Raw genomic sequence first — 7099 nt, 5'->3', positions numbered from 1 at the left:
CTCCCCGCTGCTCACCGTCCACAAACCCCGACAAAAAACTCAAAAAAAAAGAATCTGTTGCCTCTCGCTTTCTCCCCATCACCCCCCTCCGCCCTCTCCCCATAACATTTGAATTGAAGATATCCGCGGGTGACGGGTCGGGTTCGGTAGTCATCCTAACGGGTTCGGGCGGGTGCGGGTGGGTAAAACTCGACCCATGCAGGTCTCTAAGCTACACTACATTCAGTATCGTTGCCATAGAAACAGACAGCAGCGCCAATATATCAGAATTATACTAAAACACACGCAAATAATTTCCCACATAAAAAACAGGACTTTCAGTCCATTACAGTTTTCCGTTTTTAGAGGGTTGTTTATTTTGCGTTTATTAAGTGATGGCTGTGGTATATTAGCTTTCACTGCTATAAGCTTTCGCAGCAGTGATTGATTAATTTAAACACCTGCTCTACTGATGGTCTATCGGAGTTGGTGTTTAGGTTGAACATAAAGAACACCTTTTATTTGAAGCTTCTTGTAGCTACTGTTTTAATCCCAGATTCACTTAAAACTTTTTCCTGACTTTGATAGTGTTGCCATTCAGTAGCAAGCACTGCGCCCCTTTTTCTTTTATATGTACACGTACATTTAAGATTTAGCGTGTTAAGTTGACAACTCATGAGCAAGCTGCTTTTTGCAATCTAGCAGGAAGGTAAGGATAGGATCTTGCAGGTGTGACGTCACTCTGCAGGGGGTCCAAAGATAAAAGATTTAAACAATTTTGGCATTGGAATTTCAGATTTAAGGGAGTTAGAAAGTTCACTTAGTAAAAGTGCAAATAATAAATCTGATTACCGATTACTTTTAAGCTGGTTGAACATACTGCGACAGACTGGTGACCAGTCCAGGGTGATCCCACCTCTCACCCAGAACGTGGCTAGAGATATGCACCAGCACCTCCTGATCCCACTGAGGGATAAGGTTAAAGAAAATGGATGGTTGAACATAGTCCGCTCTCCCAGATTCTATCAAATCAGTATTGATACCCTCAGGGGCGGATTTAGGAAATTTGGGGCCATAGGCAAAGACAGGCAGGGGGCCCCCTGAGAAGTAAACCCATAAAACAGACCCATTCTACAGATAGAGAAATGTTAATAGAATAGACATCCATTATTTTTTCTAGGTTTTGTCCCTCTCTTCTTGTCCCTTTTTCCTCTCTATTTATCAGCGTTCTGATGGCATTTTAGCCAAAGGATTTTTATCAAAAACATAATTAATGTGCACAAATAAGGATTAGTTGTATTAACCATACATGGAAACAGAGTTTTATGGGGCCCTGGGGCCCTGGGCAACTGCCTAGTATTGCCTAATGGTAAACCCTCCCCTGGATACCCTGCTGGTGGATGTTCTTGACAGAAAGACGGAGTTGCTTAATCATATTCTGCTTAAGGCCCCATAAGATCTTGTCCGAGTCCTGGTTTAAAAGTAAATTAATTTTAAAAAGTGACCCAAAATTGACTGTCAATAAATGTTCTACAAAATTGATATATTTATTTGATTTCTTTTATTTGTACTGTCTGTTTAGATTTATGTGATATTTTTTGCACAAAATATATAAGTGAATATTGTAACAGTTATGTTTTCAACTGTAAGCATTAAATTGATAAATGTTATTCGCATTTTTTTGGCTTTATCCTTTCCAACAAAAAAAAAAGGCATTGCGCAGGTAGCTCCCTTTCCTTATGAGCCGTCCCCACCAACTTTCAACACAAAGTTACACCCTTGTCTTAGACAACGCCTTAGCAGGTGCACTGAAAAAATTTGGTGCGCGCTATGCGCGCGCAATATCTTCTAGGGGCTGAGCCACCCTTGTCTCTTAAACCTAGAGACGCCCCTGCTGCCTACGACTACCGCGTACTGTACTCCCTCTCAGCCGTGTTTTAATTTGATTAATTTCACCTTAACTTGATTTCAACCATGGTAAACCGTTGCTGTATTGTGGGCTGTAACAACGCAACACATTATCGCCGAGGGAAAAACATAGAAAATGGGTTCACTTTCCACCGCTTTCCTGCCTGGAGGCGTAACCACGTCCCACAATGCAACGCGGATCCCAAGCCCTATACAATTTTATCATTGAGGTCTCATTTTCTAGATCTTCAAAACATTCAACACTGGAGGGTTTCGCCTAAACCATTAAAAGTTCTGTATAGGACCCTTTCTTAGAGTTTTTAGAAGAAAAAAAAACCTAAATTCTTCTAAATAGTTTGCTAATGTCTATTTCTGCTCTGGGCTTTTTATGTGTTAATAAAGGTCTTTATTTCTACTCTAGGATGCACTGAGGATGGGTCTGATAAGCTGAGGTTCTGATTCTGAGAAATTATAGATCTGTAATTTAAATCGTGATGTTTTTAAGCCTTTATTTCTGTCAATTATTACAATTTTCTGCTTATAGTTATTAAACTTCAAATATTCATGATTATATTACCAAATCACCCAGTGGAACTTTTTTTTTTCTGATAAAGATAAAAAAAAAAAAGGGTTTATTGGCAGCTTAAAATGTCCTTTAATCTGAACTAATCTGACTGAATAGTTTGGGTCAGCAGCTCCCAAAGGGGGATGCGTGCCCCCTAGGGGGAGTTTATTGTAATTGCAGGGAGCGTAATCGAAATAAAATAAATAAGTGCACCATTTAGAGCGTATTTTTTTATTGTTAACATCCTGAAATAAAAATCTAAACCCAATTAACCAGTAAAAAAAAAGATTTGAATATAATATAAACTTACAACTTAATAGTTTTCTTGTGATTTAAAGGATATTGTAGTTTTTTGTTCTTAAATTAGCCGTCAGCAAAATAGCTGGTGAGGACCAGCAAAATGTCCTCCCTTTACAACAATCGTTCCTTAGTGTGACGGTGAAATCAGAAAAATGCTCCTCCCACTGATGCCGAGGACCATATACACAGATATATACATATATGGAAATACTTGTGTGTAGTTTTGTATGTATGTGTTATTTTAGAACGATTTAAATTGTTCTTTTGACACTAATCAAACCACTAGCATTGTTTAGATGTTTTTTTAATTAGTTTTAGCTAACAGATGTTCTTATTGATTAAATCTACGTAAACCTGAGTAACTCACACAGGCACATCCAGCAACCTAAAATAAAGCATTGAGTTTTGTGATTTAATGTTCCTTAATTAATGTTCCTGGTCTAATGATTTTTTCCTCATTGCTCCAGACGCCCCTGATCCCTTCCTGGAGCTCTGCATCTTGATCACTGATCAGGTTGATTTTCCTTTAATTATCAGTATAGAACTGTTCTCCAGGGACCATGAGGAAGTTTTTACTGAGGAAGGTGCAGAGGTTGAAGCGGTGGTGTTGGTTTATGAGGTGACAGAGGATTATGAGGAGGTTTGGTGGCTTCTTACTGGTCAGTCTCATGATGGGTCTAGTGACGGCTCCATGTATGATAGCTGCGATAGCTCTGAGGAAGAAGACGATGAAGACGGTGACCACCTTCCACCACAGGGCGAAGAAGACCACCGACCTCCAGGGACCGGCTCTGTCTCCAGGAGGAGGACAAGAGAGGAAGACGAAGATGAAGAGGAGTCCCCTGCCAAGAAGTTTTGTTGTAGGGAGGAATAGTGAGGAGAGGAATTTCATCAAGAATCTTCATTTAACTCTTTTAACAGCTTCTCACAATGAAGAGAAGCTGAGACTTAAGCAGAAGAACCAAACATTTTACCATCTTGCTTTGGATCATCTTGCAGGAGGAGTTAGATGTATTTTCTTGGTGATTTGATGACGATTGGAGGTGGATAGGCTGAAAGACTGGAAACAGTCACATTTAGATATTATTTATTGATTGGTTGAATATCTGGCAGGTCTAGGGATGCCTTAGGTAGCGTCTTGCACCGTGGCTTTTCTTTACCCCGCTGCTAGATTTTGTTTTAAGTTTTAGATGTTAAGAATTTTCCTTTAGCACAGACATCTGAGCAGAGACTGGAGATGTGCTAACAATTTATAAAAGGTGTTAAACATGAGAGCTGGTTAAGGCAGAAATAATCTAACATGCTCTACGTCTAATGACAGAGCTGGAAAATCTCCTAGGTAACAGAAGGCAAACCAAACAATCCACACAAACACAGAACAAAGGAAAATGGAAAAAATAAATAAAAAGACAAAAAACATAAATCCTGGTTGAAAACAGGCGAAGCACAAGGAGGCAAACCAAACCGAGGCAACAGCTGGACATCGCTGCTGGGGACGCATCAAAACCTCTAAGGAGTGAGACATCACTGCTGAGGACAGAAACACAGGAAGTCAAACTAAGATCCTAAAGGTCTAAAAGTGGAGATGAGGACAACTTAAAGTCTAGAGGCAGAGGGACAAGGCTGTAGTGGAGACTGATTAGAAGCTCTCTAGAGCAGAGCTCTCTAACTCCAGTCCTCTACAGCAGTGTTTCTGCAGCTTTCAGGCGCATCTCTCCTCCAACACACCAGGATCAAACAAACAGCCTTTTACCAGACCTCTGCAGAGCTGAATGACTGATGAGGGAAATCAGCCGTTCCATTCAGGTCTGATGGAGAAGAGATGTGACTAAAAGCTGCAGCATAGCAGCTCTGGAGGAGTGGAGCTGGACAGCCCTGATCTAGAGCAGTGCTGCTAGATCTAGATCTAGAATAGAACAGTGACACAGCTTGAAGTGGTCATCAGTTGAACTGGTCTCTGGGATGATGGTGAGAAGGTAAAGACGATGCTTGGAGGGACTAATTGATCTCAGAGCAGTTTAAAGCAGAGGACAGGACTGATGGAAGGATGTGGGTTGTGAATGGCGGCGATTGTTAGAACCCGCTTTCAGCTGTGACTTGATCTAGTTCTAGATGTTCCTCTGGTCAGTTAGTGAAATATCCCTCTGCAGAAATACTCTCCATATGATCTAGGCCAGTTCTGACCACACTGGATCTCCTCTGTGTTTTTTTAATCCCATGTCGGACCGAGCCTCTACAAGCTTTGGGCCGTCAGAAGATGCTGATGAGATCTACAGCGACCAAACCAGAGGAGCATCATCTGAGCTGCTGACCTTTACAAAAAGTGAGAGCATGTACAGTAACGAGCAACAATCATCCATCATTTAGATCAGTCAGCATTTCAGGTGGCCTCACTTAGTTTTTCATTTATGTTCAGACACTGTGGACGTCCAAAAGCAGAACTCCTGTGAGGAACCGGGACCTCCAGGATGCTGAGGAGCCTCCTAGTCCCCACCTGAGGACGGCACAGAGGAACACACCTGGAGTAAGCCTTTATTAACATGACAAACAGAGAACTCAACTTTAAAATTGGTGTCGAGAAAATTCTGTGGATTAATTTAGCTTCTTTTTTACAGGAGAAGCAGGTTGAATATGGAAGCAGTGATCTAGCAGTGGGATCTCAGTGGAGCAGAGTCCATCCACACGTGTTTGAAGGTATGTTGGTTGTTTGACTAGAGAGGCGTCACATGCAGACAGTTTCAGACTCTGAGGACACTTTGCTTTCATTGATGAAGGAGCTGAAGCAGAGGATGGAGAACACAGACCACTAAGGAGGAGAAACATGGCTCCTCTATTTGTCTCTCCAACATTCTGGAGTCCTGGACTGAAAAACATTGAAGACCCCACAACTAAACCATCAGTCTGCTCCACCCAGAAAGAAGGTAAAGAACCTTTATTGCTTCCAGATGTTCATCAGTATTGGTGAAGGTACTAAAAACAGATCTAGAACAAACAGATTCAAAAACCACAGCCATCCCATCAAGGTGGTCTAACCTTTAATCCTTATCTTTCCATCATGAATGGATGTTAACCTCAATTTTCATCTCTGTAACCAAACCTTCACCAGAACCAGAAGTTAACGGTTCAGAAGCAGCTTCTGATCCAATGTGGGAGAATTTCCCCCTGGTTTATGTCTGAAGGGTTTTTAGAACTTATTAAAGCAGAGAAACTAACCTGATGAAACCGACTGAAGACTCCAACAAATGCAGCATTTTCAGGCATTTTCTCCAAGCATCCATTGTCTACAGTTATCACTGCTGTTAACTTTAGCTTCTCTCTGTGTGTTTTCCTCTTCTCTTGGTGAAAGTTCCACCTCTCCCAGTGTTTCTGTGTTTAAATGTCACAGACTAGCGTGTTCTCTCACTAACTCCTGTTCTTCTTTTCCAGATGGTCAGCAGCTCCTTGGACCGGCGCCTCTGTGTCTGTTGGACGTCTGCTGTCCTGGGCGCTGACATGGAGCCGGGTTCTTCTGGAGGATCCTTCCTGCTTAAAGCTAGTTTTCCTCTCTACTGTCACCACTTCATTGCTCAGGAGGAGGGACTGCTGCATTCATGACTGGATGTGATTGGCTGAGCTTCCCTGGATTGAATTTTTTTCTTTAAACGCCAAAATACACTAAATTTATCTTCATCATATTGTAAATAGGATCTAACTGGATGTTTATAAATTAATTTAATTCTGTTTGTGTTGAATTCTGTTACATGTTTCTGTTTTAAAGCTCTCATGTAAATTGCCTTGATATGACATTAGCTGTGACTTGTTTTTATTTTAAAAGACTAAATTATATCAAATCTTGCCTAATGAGTCTGGTTCTCTCTGGTTCTTCCTGTCATTCTATCTTCACCTGTTATTTATTATCACTATAATAAAGGTTTGATTTTTGTTAAGGCTCTTGAAATAATTGTTTGTAAATTGGTTCTTTATAAATAAACAAACTGAAGTCAACAGGAGCAAGAGTTCTAATATTACTATAGTACAGCGCTTCAGCATATTTGTGGTTATTATTGTTTCTCATGTAAACAGAAAAATTTTTCTGGTTATCTTGCAGCTTCTGAACAAATTAGGTCTATAAACTTTGTGGTTGTTGTTCATCAGTGGCAGTTCCAGAAAATGTTTTCGTAGAGGCGGCCAGTTAGCTCTATAAAAAGGAGAGAAAGCATAAAACAACTCAAGTTAGGGGAGCTAAAATCAAACTGCACTCTGTAACAAACCATAGAAAACAGGTTTGTGGTCGTTGTTCATTAGTGGCGGTTCCAGAAAAAATCTATAGGTTTGCACAGAGGGGAGGATGAAAATTAACAGATGTCA

The 7099-nt window shown here is 40.8% G+C and overlaps 1 long non-coding RNA gene across 1 annotated transcript; it reads left to right on the top strand.

Moving 5' to 3' along the window:
• Positions 1–4652: 4652 nt before the first annotated feature.
• Positions 4653–5694, top strand: LOC119786751. Its single transcript, XR_005281229.1, has 4 exons — positions 4653–5075; positions 5169–5276; positions 5368–5446; positions 5527–5694. It is a non-coding gene; the product is annotated as an uncharacterized LOC119786751 (long non-coding RNA).
• Positions 5695–7099: the final 1405 nt, after the last annotated feature.

Source organism: Cyprinodon tularosa, unplaced genomic scaffold (assembly GCF_016077235.1).
Source record: "Cyprinodon tularosa strain WSP-4 unplaced genomic scaffold, ASM1607723v1 ctg278, whole genome shotgun sequence".
NCBI lineage: Eukaryota > Metazoa > Chordata > Actinopteri > Cyprinodontiformes > Cyprinodontidae > Cyprinodon > Cyprinodon tularosa.
The sequence above is the reverse complement of the archived record's forward strand: the minus strand, read 5'-3'. Positions and strand labels throughout refer to the sequence as shown.